Source organism: Ascaphus truei, chromosome 6, assembly GCF_040206685.1.
Source record: "Ascaphus truei isolate aAscTru1 chromosome 6, aAscTru1.hap1, whole genome shotgun sequence".
NCBI lineage: Eukaryota > Metazoa > Chordata > Amphibia > Anura > Ascaphidae > Ascaphus > Ascaphus truei.
Window position 1 is genome coordinate 128,299,503 of NC_134488.1, and position 22,584 is coordinate 128,322,086.

At 48.5% G+C, this 22,584-nt stretch overlaps 1 protein-coding gene across 1 annotated transcript in view; it reads right to left on the reverse strand.

The window, feature by feature from the left end:
• The window catches only part of LOC142497886 (phospholipase A2 inhibitor and Ly6/PLAUR domain-containing protein-like), a 188,938-nt gene that overhangs the window by 116,472 nt on the left and 49,882 nt on the right, over window positions 1-22,584 (reverse strand). The window lies entirely within an intron of this gene.

Below are 22,584 nucleotides of genomic sequence, written 5' to 3' on the forward strand. Positions count from 1 at the left end.
TGTGCATGTCTGCATTAAATTAACAGAGGATATACAGTCAATTCACAGACATTTCATGGACAGATAGAGTTGGAAAATTGGGTAAAGTTGTTAAAATTGCTGTATTTCAATCTGAAACTTTCCAACCCTTTTATCGGCAGACAATGGTGGCTCACACCCTTTAGCTATCCTTCGGCTGTGCGCCTTTGGGAAAATGCAGATGTAGACTGTAGGGGTTCAGATTGAATGTAGCTGCGATTTCAGAGTCCATTTCTCCTCCAGGGCATTGGCATTCCAGAGGGTGGGGCTGAAGAAACACAGCAGTAAGATTAACCCTTTGAGATTAACCCTTTGCACGCTGGTTATGTGCAAAGTGGAGCAGCTCTTGAGGAACCCCATCAGGCGTCCGCCTTTGGGGTGATGCAGATAGGAGCATGTGCAGAAACCTTTAAAAACCATTCACCTTGTTCCATTGAAACCAAACACTCTTATTTAAAACTGACTTACGAGAGGGGAGAAAATACACTCACATGCTTTATTGTATAGGATTAAATTCACAAAACTAGGTTACATCAGGCTTCATAACTGGACAGTACCTAAAACACTAGAAATTTTCCCCCTTGAGGTTAATGTATAACCTCAAAGCTAATCAAATGCAAAACCAACCTCCGTTGTACTGTATATCTTATTAGCATGGATGGGCTTAGTGTCACGTTATTGTAGCACAGCATTACTGTACATTAGCTTCCAATAATGTGCCGTTAGGACTTAGACTGTCATCCAGACCCGGGAAAATTACGTCTTCCGGAGAGGAAGAGAGGGTGATCTTGGGCTCTATATATCATTGCATAAAACAACTTATTTGGACGCACTGTACCAGTTTTGCTCCAAAATTGCTTCAAATGTTCCAAACGTGTTGCTCCAGTTCCTTACATAAGGCTCAGATTTCTAAGTTAGGCTTTGCTTATAGTGCCGGCGACGTCGCTCCAAAACAAATACATTGTTGTCGTCACAAGCGCATATAGTAAGCACCACGGAACGACGGGAGCGACGCAAAATTTGGAATCCGGTCAAATTTGATTTTTCAGAGGCCGTTGCCACATGTGACAGCCTCTGAACCAATCACCTGGTCGCCCGCGACGTCACCGGAAAGTGAATTACAACTTTCGCAAGCGGCGTTAGGTAACATCATCAGTTGCGTCGCCGGCACTATAAGCGCAGCCTAAGAAAGTTAAGTGACTCCCAACCTGGCTGATTTTTGTAGCGCAATTTGAAATGGACAAACAGTGACGCACATTGGTGGGGAATTTGATAACCCTCGTTATAATTAGTTCACTGTGTAATTCCTCCTTAATTCCTCCTTTAATGCTCCAGGAAAACCAAGTTGAAACACATGGTGCAAAAACTGGGACAAACCCCCTAATAAATTGGTGCAAAGATGAGTAACACAATTCTCCTGATTGCCTTTGTACATAAGCCCCATATAGTCTGTTTAATAGAGTATTCATTGACTTATATACGTCCCAAAATACTAATTTGTACAGAATATAGAATGTGAAAGTTTTTGCAATGGAGGAAGCACACAGGAATCTTATACAGTATGTAAGCAAACTTAATCTGTATTTAAATCATAAGAGCAGGCATACGTGTGTAACCCTGCTTCCCCCCATCCCCCAGACTCTACTGTGGTGTCTAGGGTGCATGAGGGCAGATTACATGCGGTGTGGTGTGTACCTGTGAGGAACAGGAGGGCCTGAGCTTCCCGCGATGTTGTGGGGGAGCCAGGACCGGGCTTCTGGGATGGTAGCCTCCATGATCTCTTAGTGGTGCAGCGCCTCCATCTTCTATACTCCCAGGAATATGGGACAGGACCTGTATAGAAGAACCCCTTGGGTCCCAGGGTAATACCTTCCAATTCACACTGATAGTCTTTGGTAATAACGGATAGTATCTTTTATTGACAGATCAGCAATCTCCCAACGGTAGTGGCTTCCAGTAGCCGCAACAACAACAGCAAAGACTTGTCATTACGCCGCTCTCCTTCCACATAGATAATTCCTCCCCTCCTTCCCTCCAAGTCTCTCCTCCGACAGGATGGTCTGGGCTAGGGCTTCAATACCCTGTGGCCCACCCCTGAGGTTATCCTCATGGCTAATGAGGATAACCTCAGGGGTCTTGGATTCTCCCCATCACCCCGGGCAGTGGGGTGAGGGCATTGGTCCTGCAAATCTATAGTTTTATCAGCTCTACTAAGGAAGCTGAATCTCTCCACTCCTCTCTGCTCCTGCACTCTGCGTAGGGGAGACCCCGGTCTCCTCCACCTCCTCGGACCGATCAGCAGGATTCTTCGACTCACGGCATACTAACTGAACTGCATACTCTCGGCATAACTAACCGCCAACTCCAGACTCTCGGTATCCTATAACTAACTAACTCTGATCACAGGAGTTGGCTGCTAAATATAGAGCTAGCCCCGCCCCTCGTGATGTCAGCAGAACCTCCCCTCTTGCTCACACCTGCAGCAGAGTCCAGGCCTGCATCTACCACTCAGGATAGGGCTATGAAGGGTGAAAACCCATGATGAGTACTGGTGCCTGATCTTAACAGGACTTACCACAGTAGAAGGAAGATAGGTATAGCCTGTGCTGTTTACAGGGGGCTACACTCTCCCTATGGTGGAATCCAATGGTCCCCACTTGGACCTATCTTTAGCAGAACCATCCTGCGGCGAACCACCTGGGAAACAGCACACATAACATTGTCATAATACATGGCATAATGAGGTAGTTCAATACAAGTACACCCGGGTACTCCCAACATGGAGGACCCTACAGATAGTGTCTTGGATCAGGCTTTCTTACCCGCCGTCTATTATGATCCGTGACGGTCACAGCGAACGACTGAACCGGCCCATGCTCAGGCCTGTATGTAACACCGTGCATGTAGATACACCTACCGATGCTCCATATGCATACTATCTCACTAATCTTATCATCATTGTGATACCCTCCCTGACCGAACTTGGTCCGATGGTATTCCTGGACTGCCTCCCTGAGCCAACTGTCTCGGTTCTCTTCAATTTCTCTCATGATGGGCTCAGGCACGTAGGGATACTCATACCCGTGTGACTGCCGGTATCTAGCGACTATGGCCCGATCAGCTTGACTTAGTTTGGTGAGTGTGCGGTGCACTGCCCTGCTTGGCAGTACCCAAAATACAGGCTCCTCTGGAGCTACCTCATCGTACAATGTACTGGGGCCTCGAAGTACCACACCTTTCTGTTCTATCTGCCTAAACCGGTGATCTAACTCATCCTCCACCTCCTGCGGAGTGAAAGAACCAGCCGCCCACCAATGGTCTACTACATCGTTCTTAATTATCAAGAACCGCGTACGGTCCATCCCCTCGTGGTATCCGGTGAACAAAGGCACCCACCATTTGTCGCAGTGTTCATACTCTGCGGACTGACTAGTGCGTTCTACATCAGACTCTACATGTGATGAAGAAAAATAATAAAGTGCGCAACCCAAAACACAACTTAACCATGTTGAAACAATGTCAAACAATACACCACTTATTCCTTATATAATCATGTGTGGGACAAAAAGTCCTACTACTGCACCGACACAGTTTATTCTAACATTTGCCCGTTATGAACGGGGCTTTTTTTCAGCTGGAGCCCGGCTGGCACCAAAACGGAGCCGCGAGCGAGCCGCATCTACCCCTTCCCGTGTGTTTAATTTAAATTCTTCCCATCCCCTTCCCCTCCCCTTCCCCGAACCCCTGGCTGCTCCCCCTGGCTGCGCGCAGCTTTGCGCAGCGTCCCCTTTACCCCTGCTGCCTCTGCAGCCTTCGGGGATACCGGGGAACCCTGGAACGTGTGACCGGCGCCTGAGTGACGCGCCACACGCGCCAGGGAAAGCCAAAAACGAGCCGCCGGTTAGCCAAAAATTTCCCCACAGCGTGGTTATGGCTGTATTAGAATAAACAGTGTCACCACTGTATATAAGGCACTTCCCTACTGTGGAAGTGGTAAAAAATGTGTTTAAACCATACAAAACCGTTGGTGTCGGCGTATGCAGCTATAATTAAAGAGTGGCTCAGCACTCCCACGCACTAAGAGATAAAAGACAAAAAAAGCGCAAAACGCAAATGGTGAAGTATATCAAAAATAGTGATTTAGTATAAAAGAGGTAAGTATTCTGCGTACAGTACATCATAAATGAACATAAATCGCATTCACGTGTAATATTACACGAAGTTACCGCACACTCCTCATCAGAGATGGTGGTCTCGGAAATGTAACCCCAGTGGATCCTTTCCTGCTGTTATTCTGACGTCATCTGTCTCTCACATGATGTTGTCCTGCAATCAGCATCTAAGGTACTCCAAAGGTATGGCTCGACACCACACTGTAACGTCCTTTCTGTACAATGTACACGTCACAGCAAACAGTCTCTATGGCGAAATTGAAGTCTCTGTAACTCGTGGCATGCACCCGTGTGGATCTTCACTCACTAGGGGAGGGCGACCGGCATCCAGCGGTGGTGTTCTGCCTTGAGGAACGCGCGCTCCAGTGACGTCACTCGTAAGGCATGAAGCAGAGCGGAGCGTGACCAGAGCAGATGTAAACACCATCGCTGGGCAGGGAAAAGTACCGTGCATGCAATAACGCTCAAATGAGCAACAGCAACCAGTACTAATATTACAATAAAAAGGTATCACAGCAATAATTAATCCAACGCGTTTCGAAGCTGTAACGCTTCTACGTCAGGGATAAATTTAATGGCACTAACCCCAAGTAATAAGTACACAGACCGCTATCCTTATTGGGACACTGGGAGAGTCAATTTATTTGGGCCAATAACCCTTTCGCCAGTAATATCATCTTGTGGCGACGGTATATAGATGACGTCCTGGTTGTCTGGGACGGAGACATTGAATCAGTCAAGCAATTTGTTTCTTTTATTAACAACAATTTATACAATGTAGAGTTCACTTATCAAACAGATGCAAGTACTATAAATTATCTAGATCTTAAATTAACATCTACAAGAGAGGGAAGGGTATCGACTGAGACTTTCTTTAAGGAAGTTGATACCAACAATCTATTAATGGCAACAAGCAGTCACAAGGATACATGGATTAAGAACATTCCAAGTGGCTAATTCATGAGACTTAAAAGAAATTGTAGTGATAATGATACTTTTATGAAACAAGCAGAGTTATTGTTTGGTCGTTTTATCGAAAGGGGCTATAGTACTGAGCATTTGAAGAGGGAACTAGACAGAGTTCAACTCATTGATCGTAATGATCTGTTGACCCAGAAAACAAAGGGTCTAAATAGGGATAAAACAAAGAAAATAGATGTAGCATTTGTGACAAATTACAATACAGCCTATAAAACAATTGAGAAAGTGGTTTCCAAACACTGGGATATTTTGAGCAACGATCCAATCTTGGGTGAACATCTAGTAAAGAGACCTAGGTTCATATACAGGAAAGCCTCAAATCTAAAAAATATTTTAGCTCCTAGTGATATTGGGCAACAGATATATCCAACTCCCACTAAGAATTGGCTGGACACCAAACATAAGGGAAATTTTAATTGTGCCAAATGTTCTGTGTGCAAGTATATGCATACAAACCATAAGACCTTCTTCTCAAAAAAGACAAAAGAGGTTTTTACTATAGAAGATTTTATTACCTGTGATTCAAACTACATAGTGTACCTATTGGAATGCACCTGTGGATTACACTATGTGGGGAGAACTAAACGTAACCTTAAAGTAAGAATTCAGGAGCACATTCGTAATATAAAAAATGGTTTTGAGAAACATAGTGTCTCAAGACATTTCCTAACACACCATCAGAAAGATCCCTCCCTTTTTTAACCTTTATAGGGATCAAACATGTGCCAAGAAATAGGAGGGGGGGGAGACAGATTAAAAGCCTTATCTGCACAGGAATCTTTCTGGATTCATAAATTAGATTGCATGGCCCCTAAAGGGTTAAATGAAGATCTGGATGTGTGGGCATTTTATTAGGGTTTGGACCTATTAGATTTTATACATTATAGTTAACATACTCTATTGAGTATATTCGGTTAATTCCATTGAACAAGTGTCTGACCTCCTGATATAGACTTGGAGGTTTTATTCTCTCTCTTTATTTATGTCTATTTTATATGTATTTTTATGTAGCTTCATGTGTATTTTACTTACCAAATTGGGGTTTATATACATAATGCACGTCTCTAACATGTTCTTTTTTATTTATTTTTTTCTATTTCATTGCAGAGATTATTGATTAAAGATGTGTATATAATGTTTTTAATTATTCTTGTATATGCATTACGATTTAATGCCACTCCCCTAATGACGAGTGTACACATTGATTGGCCAATGGTCTTAATTGTTTGACCAATAAGGATAGCGGTCTGTGTACTTATTGCTTGAGGTTAGTGCCATTAAATTTATCCCTGAAGAAGAAGCGTTACAGCTTCGAAACGCGTTGGATTAATTATTGCTGTGATACCTTTTTATTGTAATATTAGTACTGGTTGCTGTTGCTCATTTGAGCGTTATTGCATGCACGGTACTTTTCCCTGCCCGGCGACGGTGTTTACATCTGCTCTGGTCACGCTCCGCTCTGCTTCATGCCCTACGAATGACGTCACTGGAGCGCGCGATCCTCAAGGCAGAACACCACCGCTGGATGCCGGTCGCCCTCCCCTAGTGAGTGAAGATCAACACGGGCGCGTGCCACGAGTTACAGAGACTTCAACTTCACCATAGAGACTGTTTGCTGTGATGTGTACATTGTACAGAAAGGACGTTACAGTGTGGTGTCGAGCCATACCTTTGGAGTACCTTAGATGCTGATTGTAGTACAACATCGTGTGAGAGACAGATGACGTCAGAATAACAGCAGGAAAGGATCCACTGGGGTTACATTTCCGAGACCACCATCTCTGATGAGGAGTGTGCGGTAACTTTGTGTAATATTACACGTGAATGCGATATATGTTCATTTATGATGTACGCAGAATACTTACCTCTTTTATACTAAATCACTATTTTTGATATACTTCACCATTTGCGTTTTGCTCTTTTTTTGTCTTTTATCTACCTGTGATGATACACCGGACGTACCCGCATCAGTAGATCGTGAGCAATCTCTCCTTCCCTTGGCATTATAATACGTAGTGGGGTTCATTTTGTGCACCACTTTGCGGGTAGACCCAGCCTTTACTGGAGGGTGAGACCCACAGGCCCTCCCTCTAGCTGCAGGAGAAAACGGCACAGGGTTAGGTACAGTATAACACTTGAATACGGTATCTCCCCATCAGACCCTTCCTCACTCAACTCCCAGTCCCACAAGTCAATGGCGTATTTGGGGAATTTCCATAACTTATCCCTGGTAGGTCCCGGTGGCACCACTTGTGACGGGGCAGGGGCCGGGGCAGTGGGGCTACGGGCCGGGGCTGGGGGAACGTCCAGGGCATTGTCCAGCAAGCAGGTGACACCATGCCCAATGAACATTTTCTTAGAGGCACCCCCCGCCATACTTCTGGCTTCTCGGGAGGGGCCTCAACTCTGTAGGAGAGCAAGGGCAATGGCTGAGTCTATGCTTCGAGAGGAGAACACTCCTCCAGGACTTTTCTTCCCGGTGGAACCGGAAACGATGTCATCAGGATCGCCTGCAGAATCTCCATCCGCTCCGTGGTCACGCACCGGAAGTGCGTCGAGGACCTGCAGGGGCGGTGGCGGAGCGTCCGGTACACGGCCGAACAAGTAGGCCTCAAGCCTCTCTTTCTCGTTCGCTCTGAGTGTGGTCTGCGCCTGGCGGGAGTAAGCGGGTGGTGGAGTCTCCTTACAGCTCCGCTGCTTTGTGATGACATCGGGCTCCTCTAGGATCATCTCGGTCTCCGTCTCCGCCGCACTGGGAGTCACCACTGCGGTGGGACTCTTACAGGCCTCCGGCAGCACCAGCGCTCGCCGTCGGATGGTTTCCGGACTCGTCTGGTCTCTCTTGATGCCTTTGGGGTGGTTCGCCGATAGGCGCATCGCCACCGATGTCACGCCAATCTCGTCCTTGGAAGAAATCATAATCGGTTCCTCCGCTGGGGAGTCACCCGGTTCTTCGGCGAAACAACCAGTGGGTATAGGTACAAAGTTTTCTCGCTCTTGTACCTTCACTGCGGTCGCGCTCTTCTCTGTTGCCAGCTCGCTCAGTTTAATAGCGAACGGAGCCTTGGTTCCTCCAGATATGGTATAACGGGGACCCAGGGCAGTCTTTTCTTTACCTTCCGCCACCTCCGTCAATGTCCCCGGAGAGGCACCCCGTGGGGTTCCGAACAAAGGCCACGGCTCGTTTGGCCAAAGGTAAAATGCGCCACATTGAGGGCATCGGGCTCTGGTGCTCGGTACCGCGCTCGGTATCCTGCAGTGGACGCACAAACACTGAATGTATTCGTGCTCATCTACCTCCACTACCAGTAGGCCTCCTGTTACTTGGAAGATGGAAGTACTCATCTCGGACATTATTCGCTCAGGGTGAGTACAGCTCAGTGTTCCAGCTCTTTGCTCCTCGAATGCCAGACAAAAGTGAAGCTCTTCTCTCAGGTTTCCGGTCCCTCCCTTTGCTGGGGAGGACTCTTCTGATTGGCTCTCCTTGTGCCCCCTCCCTCTGGTGGAATCCAGAGGTGGGATCTTTTATTCTTCAGCGTGATATGACCTGGCTTCCTGACCATTCACTGCACAGGTGGGTGGGCTTTCGGCTTTCGCGCCGCTCCGCTCCCCTTGCAAAGAATTTGGGTTTGGCGCCAAATTATTACACATGTCCCGCCACATTCTCCTAATAGTCTCTGTGCACAACACACGTGGTTGCTCCAGGCTTGGCGGGAACCGCCATTTTAGATCACTGTTCTTGTTCCGCGGAGCACATGTAGGGATGGACGCCATCTTGGATGAGTCTTCCAAACGCCCATGTGCCCTAACCTCAATGTCTAACGGGTATCTCGTACCTAAACACTGACTGACTGCTAACTGTGTGCTCTGCATTCTGTTTCTCACTAACTTGAGGTGGCTTGTACCCCAGGCTCAGCGGAACTCCTCTCCTCCATGCACTGTACTCGATGTCTACCATGCAAGTGTTCTGTGGTGCGTGTGTCTGGGTGATAGCTATGGTACCTCTGTTCTAGGTACGGGGCATCTCCTGCTTTTGGCCACTCATAGAGCGGGCCCTGGGCCATGGTCCCTGGACTGGTTAACAGGCTGACCCCCCCAGTTGCCTCACGCTACCTGCCTCAAGGGACTCGGTCAGCTCTAACTATTCACCCTTCCTACTCCACCTCCTATGGTGCCCATCATTCTCCAACACTTGCACGGAGAGTGCATCTCACTCTGCCCGTTCCGCCTTGCTATAAGCTGGTCCTGTTCTGACATATATCTCAGCAGCGCCTCCAAATGTAACCCTGCTTCCCCCCTTCCTCCAGACTCTACTGTGGTGTCTAGGGTGCACGAGGGCAGATTACATGCGGTGTGGTGCGTACCTGTGAGGCACAGGAGGGCCTGAGATTCCCGTGATGTTGTGGGGGAGCCAGGACCGGGCTTCTGGGGTGGTAGCCTCCATGATCTCTTAGTGGTGCAGCGCCTCCATCTTCTATACTCCCAGGAATATGGGACAGGACCTGTATAGAAGAACCCCTTGGGTCCAAGGGTAATACCTTCCAATTCACACAGATAGTCTTTGGTAATAACGGATAGTCTTTTTTATTGACAGATCAGCAATCTCCCAACGGTAGTGGCTTCCAGTAGCCGCAACAACAACAGCAAAGACTTGTCATTACGCTGCTCTCCTTCCACATAGATAATTCCTCCTCTCCTTCCATCCAAGTCTCTCCTCCGACAGGATGGTCTGGGCTAGGGCTTCAATACCCTGTGGCCCACCCCCAAGGTTATCCTCGCGGTGGGTCTTGGATTCTCCCCATCACCCCGGGTAGTGGGGTGAGGGCATTGGTCCACCAAGTCTATAGTTCTATCAGCTCTACTAAGGAAGCTGAATCTCTCCACTCCTCTCTGCTCCTGCACTCTGCGTAGGGGAGACCCCGGTCTCCTCCACCTCCTCGGACCGATCCGCAGGATTCTTCGACTCATGGCATACTAACTGAACTGCATACTCTCGGCATAACTAACCGGCAACTCCAGACTCTCGGTATCCTATAACTAACTAACTCTGATCACAGGAGTTGGCTGCTAAATATAGAGCTAGCCCCGCCCATCGTGATGTCAGCAGAACCTCCCCTCTTGCTCACGCCTGCAGCAGAGTCCAGGCCTGCATCTACCACTCAGGATAGGGCTATGAAGGGGGAAAACCCATGATGAGTACTGGTGCCTGATCTTAACAGGACTTACCACAGTAGAAGGAAGATAGGTATAGCCTGTGCTGTTTACAGGGGGCTACACGTGTAACAACCCTATCCCACCCGGCTGTATAGAGCTATAGTGTACATGAATAACCGTCTCTTTCACTCTCCCTGACAGGGTTTAGACCAACTCATAGAGTGTTATCTCAGTGGGTTACCTCTTATCTCAGGGTCTTCTCTCATGGGGTCAGGTCAAGACTGTTAGAGGAGTGGAGTGTAGATGCAGGAAAAATAAAAAAGGCACCGGGCGCTTTTATCTTGATGGTATTTATTGATGCACAACAGTTCCTAGAGTCCCTTAGAACAGGGGTGCGCAAACTGGGGGGCGCGCTCTTTCCCCAAGACATTTAAATTAATTCTGGGGGATCGTGTAAGGCCTCTGCAACTTCACTTACCTTGTCTTCGGCGACGTGACGTGACATTGTAACGCTTGCGCGAACCCACAAACAAGCCAAAACCACGGTACTGAGGTGGGAAGGTGTAGAGCCACACACCCACAGCAGCGGAGGCGTGCCTGGAAGGCGTATTGTCAATGTAGCCGGGTCTGGGTTGGAGAGAGAGGGTTGGTACACGTGGAGACAAAACTGCAAGACAAGACAAGGCAAGGACAAGGCAAAGGCAAGGTAGAGGCAAGGCACCGCAAGGATTCAGCACAAGGCTACAACTGGTTATGCTCAGCAATGACTGAGAGCTGGAGCCGGGTATAAGTACAGACAGGAATCCAATCAGGCAGGGGGCGTATTGGAGAAGCGGCCCAGAGGGATCCATGATAGGTGCACGAGACAAGGGGCATGACGATCAGTTGCCGTGAAGCTGGGGGGCGGTGCGTGACGTCACACGAGCGTGCCGCGTGCTGGAGGAGCGCAGCGCATCTGGGGAGGGGGGAAGCCAAGCCAAGCTCTGTGGCGCTGGCATAAGTGCTACGCCTGCACGCGTGCTCTGTAACCAGAGTGGGGTTGTGCGCATGCACCGGTAGCAGCGCGGGTGACAGCGTGGAGCCAGGTAAGGAGGGTACACGTCGCAAAGGACGTTTTTCCCGATTCCTTACAGACATCATGTGACCCCGCAACGTCACTTGACGCCGAGAGCTGGAGACATGGTAAGGGAGGGGGGGCTTGAGCAGGGAGGGAAACAGGCAGGGGGACATAGCAGGGAAAGATTGCACACCCCTGTCTTAGAACAATGGATAGGGCATTCCGCCAATAGTACAGAAGAGTCAGCATACAGCATAGTCGGGACAGGTTATCAGTGAGCACAATTGAACAGCACATTACTCCAATAGTAACAATTTCCCTCCCCCCCCCGGAAGGAGTTCCATGCAAGAAATGGAGAACCTAGGACCTCACGCTTTTCATTGAATATGGAGTATGGTGTCCACCACCTCCATGCATGTGTAGCCTCCCTTGGTTACCTAGATCTAGGACCCTGCATCTCAGGAATCTGATCTCTGTCTGTTAGATCAAGGCCAAGAGGGTTTTCCTTTCTCTCACCTCCCTGGCTGTCCAGCTGACTCTATAGAACCTGCATCCCCTAGGAGTCACTATAGTAAAAGGATTTCCTGCAGCAGGGAACTCCTCTGGGGTCCCTCTCTCTCTCTCTGAGTTTGCGTTCCGCTGCAGTACAGTAGGTTGTAAACTCTTTTGAGTAGGATCCATCTCCCATTGTTTCCATTTACATTCATAGCACATAAATAGCAAAAATATAGATTATACAAATATATGAATATATTGATGAATACTATATAATAAGTGTGAGTATGGTGGTCCTCCAAAGGATCACTAACACTGAAGTTTATTATTGTTTTTAATTATTGTTAAACAAACACATATCGCTATTCTATTTGGAAATCAAACTGTTTAATGGCTTTGAGCTCTTGTACTTTTGTATATACACATGTTGTATTCTGCGCCTCACATAGTATTAGTGTCTGTGTTCATGCCAGGGTATTCATGTCCTTCAGATTCAGCATCAACAGCCTTATTTTTAGAGACTGGTGATTTTTTAGATATACTGTCGCGGCCGAATTTATTCTAACATTTACCCGGTCTCGGCCGCGACAGACACCGGGCGCGCTCCGACGTGTCCCGTGCGCGCCGGAGCCTCGGAGGATCGGTCCTCCGATCGAGGCACCCCCCTCCCCTCTCCAGGTCCACCGGGTCCCCCGGAGCCCCCCCACCGCCATCCCCCACATATCGGGACACCAGGGATCCCTTCGGGGAGCCCTGGGCATGCACACCGTGCGCGCACGCTCCCGATGAAGCGTGACCGCGCATCGGTGACGCGCGGCACGCCGAGGGGATTCGGCATCAAAGCCGGGAAACCTCGCGGCTTGCGGCTCTAGCCGCATTAGAATAAACTGTGTCGGTACTGTAAGTGTATCCTTATTAGGGGTTAGCACTTTGTTCTGCAGGACCTTCACAAGGTATACATGGCATCTATGCCGATGTGATTTGATGTTGTGATTCTTTCAGCCACCTTCCGTTCTTATACTATTTAGGAAGTTTTGTTTGGTATGTCATTAGGGGGTGGCCCTGGATTTTTGCACCACACCCCTCTATACAATTACTATTTTATCATTGATTAAAAGGATTTTAATATATCTTATCATTACTCATTGATCTACCCGAGTGCATTCAAGGGGGAATCTTTTGTTTGTTTGTTTGCATTATTCCCTGTCCCCTTTTGCACCTGTATATGATCCTTACGATTTTTTCACTACTCTCTCTACTTTAGCTGATGCGGGAGCCCTCCCTATCCCTTCCCTTTCCCCCCGTCTCTTCCCTTCCCCTGGCTTTCTGTCTGTGTTCATGCCCTGTTTCCTGTTCATGGCTGTTGGCACAGATTGATGTTGAACTGTCATTGTCTCCACCCCAGAGTGTCTTGTGGTGACTTCGGTATTTAGTAAACTATATTTTGGCTTATCTTCAATAACTTGTATTCATGATTCGTGCTTCCTCTATGAGTTCTTGGAAGCCAGTTGGGTGCAGCCTTGTTAATTCGTTTTATATTGATTATCCTTTTTTCTATGAATTATCCATTGTGAAACTTGTGGTGTGGAAGAAAGACTCTATTTAAAATCAAAATTCAGTTTTTCTTTTAACACTGATTTTCTTGCAGTTTTGAAATGTTAAACATATTGAGAGGCTGCCTGTTTCAAATGCTTACTCCCAAAATAATTTTCCTGCGTTTTGCTATATAGTATGTTTCTTAACCAGGATCATGTACCCTTTCAACATAAATTCACGTTTTCATTAAGGTTTTAAACACATATATAGTATGTGAGCTTGTCAAAATGTGTGGGATACGATTTATAATTCCTTCTGTTCAGCCTTACTTCAGAGGCATAATATAACATGGAACCAAAAGCAGAAAAATGCTCCAATATTGTAGTATATCAAGCAATGTAATAAAAAAAGCAGAATTAACTCACAATGTGTACTAGCAATAAAAGCCATTTTAGCCCACTCTGAAGCCATCTCCTACGTTCTTACCCTCCCCTCCAATGCTTCCGATTCAAGCTCCTGTGTTTTCGTGAGAAGCAAAAATACGTCTATGGCGCTAGGACAAATAATTGAATGAGATCAAACCCTTTTCTTTTTTCCCCAAAAACGAATGACTTGGGTATCCACTCCGTTGTTCCAATCCACTGTGCTAAAGATTGTTTTTCAAAATGACATACTTTGCTGGTAGGAAATATGTACGTGGAGGCAAAAAGGGTGAAAATGCCACAATAGTGTATCACCCTTGGAAAAAGTCACTTTGAGAACCTAGGTTGATTAACCTCAGAGGCCAATCGTGTAATCAAAGGATTATTTTAATAATGGATGATACCTATAGAAGATTTAAAAAACATATATAAAAACATATATAAAAAACCAATGTACAGCTTAACCCGTTATAGCGCGGTCCTCGGGGGCCACTCGTGACCACCGCGTTATTAATGGGGTCGCGGAAAAAAAATGGCCGCCAAAAAAAAAAATTAAAACATTTTTTTTTTTTTGGTGGTACTGTGTCCGCCGGAGGGGGAAAGCTGAGAACTCTCCCAGTGTTCCCAGACCTGGTGGGGCAGCGGCAACAGCACACAGCACTTACCCAGCATCTGGCAGCTCTTCTCCCTGTCTCTGCTTCCTGCTTCTGCTTCTGTCTTGCGAGAGCAAGCTCCCTTAAAGAGACAGCGTGTCTCTGTGTGTGTGTGTGTGTGTGTGTGTGTGTGTGTATTTGACTGTGGGAGACTGTGTGTGTGTTTGTGTCAGTGTGTCAGTGTGTGTGTGTGTGCAGTGTGCTGTGAGTGTGTGCAGTGTGCTGTGAGTATGTGCAGTGTGCTGTGAGTGTGTGCAGTGTGCTGTTAGTGTGTGCAGTGTGTTGTGAGTGTGTGCAGTGTGCTATGAGTGTGTGCAGTGTGCTGTGAGTGTATGTAGTGTGCTGTGAATGTATGCAGTGTGCAGTGAGTGTGTGCAGTGAGCGTGTGCAGTGTGTGTGCAAAAAAAAAAAATTCGGGGTCAACGCTCAAACCGCGTTATAAGTGGATCCGCGTTATAGCGGATCGCGCTATAACGGGGTTGAGCTGTATGTATCAATGTGTTGTTACACGATGCCTTCTCCTTGATTGGTAAAATTGGAACCCTGCTCACTAGACGTCTCTAGGACATGAGCCTAGTACAGTACATTGCATTTTCTGCTACGATGATCCCCACTCAGTTCGACGATTTTCCGTCCCACGTTCATGCCGCCATTCAGCTATGTTCTGTGGTCTGCTGCCTTCTCCAGGTATCATCACCACTCTCTCTGCTGTTGCGCCGAGCCAGGAGACACATGATCAGCTGCTCTGCTCAGTTCCATATGCCTCTCTGTCTGCTACCGTTTTTCATTGGTCCTGTTGGCTAGTATCAATGCTATCAGCTGTTCGGAACACTACGACCTGCTCCATCTAGTTAACCCTAAGCGTTTCAAGACTATTAGCGTCTCTTCTTAAGGGGTGCTGTACTTCCTTGAACGTCTTGTATTCTCTCGATTGCTACACTTTCTCAACACCTATTCTCTTCTAGACCCTCTACAATCTGGCTTCCACACTGCTCACTCGACTGAAACAGCCCTCACTAAAATAACTGATGACCTACATGCTGCCAAAAAAGAGGTCATTACACTCTCCTCATATTACTCGACCTCTCTGCAGCATTTAACACCATGGACCACCCTCTTCTCCTTCACATTCTCCATACTCTTGGTACCTGTAAAAAAGCTCTATCCTGGATCTCCTCTCACCTCTCCCATCGTACTTTCAGTGTCTCTTTTGCCAACACGTCCGCCTCCTCTATTGATCTCTCTGTGGGGGTAACCCCTGGGCTCTGTCCTGGGACCCCTTCTCTTTTCTCTTCACACACTCTCTCTAGGTGACCTAATCACATCTTTTGGGTTTAAATATCACCTCTATGCTGACGACACACATATTTTCCTTTTGTGAGGATTCGGGGGTCACGGCAGTCGCAGCTTGACCCCCCCCTTACCTCCTACGGCTCCCGCTGCCGTGGGACGTCCTCGCCGCTGCTCCCACCTGGTCCCCATGGATCTGGGCTTCCCCGTCGTCCCGACGGGCCACCGCTGCCTGGCAGGCACCCCGGCGGCTGCCATTTGTCCTGGGTGCGCACTCTCCGACATTACAGAGCGCGCCAGGCGAAGATAATTTATTCACTGCACTAGCAGTGAAACCACGCCCCCAACTTTCACACAGGCTGTCACTTAACCCTAAAGCTCCCCACTTGGCTGCCTGTCATAGGAACCAATCCATCACAGCTCCTCGTGTTCCTCCATGACTGCCTCCGCTCCCCATTGGTCAGCCACAGTATATAGTACCTGTTTTACCTCTCTCACATTGCTCGACATAGTCTCTGCTTACGGACGCTTATTCTGGCTTTCCCTTTGCTCTTCGTTATTCAGGTTGCGACCCGGCATGACGGACGTTCCTCTCTGGCTCTAGACCCCGGCTCCCACTTGACCTTGCAGCTTCTCTCATCCTTCGACTACAGCTTGGACCTCGACCTCCCGGATATCTCTCTCCCTGACTTTGGCTAACGGCAACGACTTTGTCTCTTCTGTACCGGTACCGGCAAGTATTGCTACACCTATTCACACCTGGCCTGGCAACGCCAAAACACCACACTCCGGACATGCTCCTTCTGCTGCGGGTGCGTGCACATATACAGTACGTCGGGGACGGGTCTGGTCTGCAGGCAGCACCGGCGTAACCCTTTTCAACCCCTGACCTTACACCTGCTATACAGACGAAAGTTTCTGAATGTCTCTCTGCTATATCATCCTGGATGGCCATCCGTCGACTGAAACTTAACATGGAAAAAACAGAGCTCCTTATACTTCCTCTCAAACCTGCCACTACTACCTCCTTCCAAATTAGAGTTGGAAGTACCATCATTCACCCAGTAGCCCAAGCACGCTGCCTAAGGGTCACACTCGACTCCTCTCTCACATTCGTCCCTCATATTCAAAACATATCTAAAACCTGGCGCTTTTCCCTCCGCAATATAACAAAGATACGCCCTTTCCTCTGTTGCTCGACTGCTAAAACTCTGACTCAGGCCCTCATTCTCTCCCGCCTCGATTACTATAACCTCCTGCTGACCGGTCTTCCTGCCTCTCACCTGTCTCCCCTACAATCTATCCTAAACGCTGCTGGCAGAATCACTCTACTATTTCCGAAATCTGTCTCACCGTCTCCCCTGCTGAAATCACTCTCCTGGCTTCACATCAAATCACCCATCTCGCACTCAATTCTCCTCCTCACTTTTAAAGCTTTATACTCTTCTGCTCCTACTTACATCTCAGCCCTAATTTCTCGCTATGCACCATCCCGACTCTTGCATTTTGCTCAAGGATGTCTTCTCTCTACCCCCTTTATATCTAAAGCCCTCTCCCGCCTTAAACCTTTCTCACTTTCTGCCCCGCACCTCTGGAATGTCCTTCCCCCCAATACCCGACTAGCACCCTCTCTATCCACCTTTAAGACCCACCTTAAGACACACTTGCTCAAAGAAGCATATGAGTAACACAGTGGCTAATACTATACACGATACATAAAGCTTGGCCCCTTGCAGACGCACTTACTTGGATGCCCTTCTACTTTCTCTGTATGTTCTCCCCACCAATTCGATTGTGAGCTCCCCGGAGCAGGGACTCCTCTTACGAAATGTTACTTTTATGTCTGAAGCACTTATTTCCATGATCTGTTATTTGTATTATTTGTTATTTACAGTATATGATTGTCACGTGTATTACTAATGTGAAGCGCTATGTACACTAATGACGCTATATAAATAAAGACATACATACATACAATATTCAACTTGTATTTATAAGACACGGCTCAGATAGTTCACAAATTGTGGTCTCCCATGATTGGACCGTAGCTAAATTAGTGTCCACAGGTTCATATTGTTCATATTATCAGGAACACATATTGTAGTTCAATCACAAAGGCTAAAATGTATATGTAACCCTGCTTCCTATCACTTGGCAAGCGATTACGCCGTGCTGTGTTACCTGCTGACTCACAGGGCCTGTGCCTCTGCCACGGAGAGCCCGGGGTGCATACAATACATATATATTTAGGTTCGGTGCAGCGCCTCCACCTGCGACAGATCCAGCCAAAGGGGGAGTTGGTCTTCGCAGGACATCTATACAAGAATTTCTCTCACACAACCATGTTATAAACCCAATATCGTTTACTGATACATCAACCTTCGATAAAGTACATGCCATGACATTCCAGCACACTGGTACATAACATTTAACACACCACGGAGGACGTACACATCATTGCGTCTCGGCGGACGCCAACAATAACTTGCGCCTCGGCGGACGCCAACAATAACTTGCGCCTCGGCAGCCGCCAAACTCTGCTTTCTCCCCAACCCGCCACCGGGTGTTCCCACCCCGTGTCCAAATACGTTAATCAGTTCTCACGCTCCCAACGGCCGTGTGTATGTGTAGGGGTGACTGCGCAGCCACTAGGTCTTAGGTGATTGAACGGGTTAAGTTGGTGCACTTGATGAAATACCTGCTGAGCACTCCAGTGCTCGGAACTGCCAGGGGTCTTCAAAAAGAGTCTCTGAGGATCACACGCTGCGATAAGGGCACTTCTCCTCGACAGGGTAGTCCTGAAACAGCAATTGTGTGGGGGCAAGGTCCTTACTAAGGGTGTCCCTAGCTCAGCTTGTCTCTACGGTGACTCAGGGCTAACTGGGCTGGGGGCACCTTGCCTACGCCTGGGGGTATCACCTCCCAGCGCAGTATCTCCGTCTCTTACTCTCCACGATCTGCTCCCACGTGCGCGCCACCACTGCCTATATCTCTGGAAACTCCTCCACCCATTGGCTAAACGTGCTAACCTGACCCTCCCTGCGGGGCTGCTGGGTCAAGGGACTGCGCTTTACCCGCCAATATGTATCCTCCTCCTTCACGGGCTCTCGCAACTAATCCTTGCAAGCGCAATCTCTCATTACTCGGGGTGAATCAGGGGTCACGGCTACATCCTCCCCCCTGTGGATTCCAACTTCCCCGCTTGGAGAACGACAACAACACAGCCATTTATATAATGAAAAACACTAATACATTGGTTCCTCTATCAACTTGTACATTTGACTGAACATGATAATCACTGATTGCACCCGACTGCGAGCCCACTGCTGAGACTCGTAATGAGGTGCCCCGAACGGATCATAAACCAACCTCGTGGGAGGGCTCTTTGGCTTCTGCGAATTGGCTCTTCCGCTACCTCCTTGGGGGAGTAGCAGGACTCATCGGGAGTCTCAAACTCGGCCCTTGAGGGGCGGGTTAGATCTGTAAAGTCGTTTTGGGATACAAAGCACGGGCTCTTGGGATTTAGTGGTGGACTGACTGGAGTCAGTGTCTCTGTCATGGGTCCAAGGGGCTCTTTACCCGTAGCTCCTTCGGGAGATGCCCCCGCGGCCTGAAGGCCCCTTTGAGAGGTTCCTTCCTGTGGATCGTTCAGACTATCATGTCCTGATGACAGTTCCCCACTCAGGGGAGATGTAGGCCACTCTAGCACTCCTTCTTCTAGTTGGGAATGGGGAGCAGATTATTTCGATGCCACGTCTTTATCCGACCCTCCGAGTCTTTTATCTGGTAGACGGGAAGGCCCAGCATTTGAGAAACCACTTCGTATACCCCTTCTCGCCAACGGTCAGCCAATTTATGTTTTCCCGGTACTCCCAGGTTGCGCATCAGTACGGCGTCGCCAGTTTTAATGTCTCTATGTTTTACTTTGTGATTATAGCGCCTTTTGTTCCCGGCATTCAACTTTTCAGTGGATCTTTCGGCTTGCCCATAGGCCTTCTGCAAATTTTCTTGTAATCTTTGTACGTAGCGGAAATGGTTGGAATTGGGCAGCCCTTCGGTGGAGACCCTTAACTGTATATCCACAGGCAGACGGGCTTCCCGGCCAAACATAAGAAAGTAGGGGGAGAACCCGGTAGATTCGTGCCGGGTGCAATTGTAAGCATGGACTAGAGTTTCCACATGGCGACTCCACTTAGTCTTCTCGACACCTGTTAGTGTGCCCAGCATGTCCAGCAGAGTGCGATTGAAATGTTCAGGCAAAGCATCCCCTTCTGGATTTTATGGAGTAGTACGGGACTTGTTGATGTGCAGGAGGTTCAGCAATTCTTTTATTAGTCTACTTTCAAAATCCCGGCCCTGGTCGGAATGCAGGCGTTGAGGTAGTCCATAATGCATGAAATATTTTTCCCAGAGGACTTTGGCCACCGTAATAGCTTTTTGATCCTTGGTCGGAAATGCTTGGGCGTAGCGGGTATAATGATCAGTGATGACCAACACGTTCCCTATGCCATGGGTGTCACGTTCGATGCACAAGAAGTCCATGCAGACTAAATCCATAGGTCCCGTACTATTTAGATGACCCATGGGGGCCGCTCGGTTGGGCAGAGTCTTTCGTTGGATACATCGCACACACCTATGATAGTGATGCTCTACGGATTCTCTCATTTTTGGCCAAAAAAAATTGTTTCTTACTAGTCTAAAAGTCTTGTCCACCCCCAAATGTCCTTGTTCATCATGGAGAGCTTTCAGCACTAAGTATTGTAGTCGTTTTGGCAACACTAGTTGGCGGCGATCCGGGTGGTTGTTATACTTCACTACTCGATATAACAGCAGATCTTGAATTTCAAATTTGTCTGCCTCCCGCATTAGTATGCCTCCTACGTCCCTCGGTGCCTGACGAAGCAGTTCCCGTCGCTTTTGTCGAAGGGCCTCCCGGATTATTCCTGCGACTGGATCCTGTTCTTGATAACGTACCATGTCTTCCCAGGCAATGATCTGGTCGGCGGCGACATGCATCCCACTCGGGTCTCGATAGGCTGCCGGTATAGCGGTGCTTGCACACCCTAGGGAGTCAGCCACTCGTAACTCCGAAAAGGCTACTTGTTCATCTATGATGGCTGCCGTGCCACAGAGGGCTCTTATTCCCGGGATCTCTTCCCACTGATCTTCGTCGTTGACAGGGACCAACCATGGTCGTCTCGACAAGGCGTCGGCCCCAATGTTTAAAGGCCCAGGTTTGTATTTCAAGGTGAAGTTATAATTGAAAAGCGCGGCCAACCACCGATGTCCGGTCCCATCCAGCTTGGCAGAGGTCATGATGTATGTTAGAGGATTATTGTCGGTACGTACTTCGAACGTCACCCCGTACAGGTAGTCCCGCAGTTTATCCACTATGGCCCACTTGAGGGCCAAGAATTCGAGCTTATGTACCGGATAGTTCTGTTCACAGGGGGTGAGACTGCGGCTGATGTATGCTATGGGCCGTAGCCCCTCAGGATATTTCTGATGCAACACGGCTCCCAATCCACTCAGGGTGGCATCCACCCAAAGGATGTAGGGTTGATCGCGGTTGGCGTAGGCCAATACCGGAGCAGCCGTCAGGCTCTGCTTCAAGTCGTGGAAGGCTTGGTCACACTCGGGGGTCCATTTATCCCCGAAGGGCTGTTTGGCCGAGTGGAGCTTCTGGTCTGTGTCAGACGGATATATGTGGAGCAGACTGTTGAGGGCTTTGGCCCTTCGTGAATACCCCTCCACAAAACGCTGATAATAGCCGCAGAAACCCAGAAACGAGCGTAGATCCCCCACATTCTCGGGGCGAGGCCAGCTAACGACAGCTTCTATCTTGGCGGGATCAATGGCGATTCCGGCGCCGGACACTATGTGACCTACATACGTTACTGATGTCCGACAGACCCGACATTTGTCCAGAGAGAGTTTGAGGCCTTCTGCGGACAGTCTATCCAATACCTTCATGAGACGACTCTCATGCTCCTCCAAAGTTTTCCCGAAGACTATGATGTCATCTAGGTATACCAGGCATTCTCGGGGGTTGAGGTCACCCAACTTTTTTCCATTAGTCGCTGGAAGGTGGCGGGCGCTCCGCATATGCCTTGGGGCATGCGAGTGAACTGATAAAACCCAAGGGGGCAGACGAAGGCAGTCTTTTCCTGATCTTCTGGACTCATCGGGACTTTGTAGTATCCAGACCGTAGGGCCAGTACTCTGAATCACTGGCTCCCGTGTAGAGCATCCAGGATCTCTTCTATACGAGGGAGGTTGTACTGATCCGGCACCGTCCGATTATTCAACGTCCGGTAATCTACACACAGCCATACCGTCCCATTTTTCTTTCTCACCACCACTATGGGGGAGGCGTAGGGGCTTCGGGACTCAGTAACAATTCCGGCGGCCTCCATGTCATGGATAGCAGCTCTCACATCCTACACATCTCTCGGAGCGAGTCGGCGCGAACGTTCTCTGAAAGGCCTCTCATCTATCATGCGAATGGTATGCTGGGTGTTGCGGCTGCACCCCACATCCATCTCCTCGGTAGAGAACACGGACCGTCTTTTTTCTAGATGTTCCCGTAACCGATTCCTCCAGGTTCCCGGCAATTCGGCCGAGCCGAAATCGAAGTCCAGGGCCGTCCCTGTTTCTGTCACTCGGGTCGTGTTCGCTTGTACTGCCCCTTCCACGGAACTGACTGGATAGATTCTTCCTATCTGCTGGCCCACATCAATGGCCAGGGGAAAGGGGGATAGATTCTGCACCATCACATCAATCCGCCTAGGGATGGCGCCCTGCCA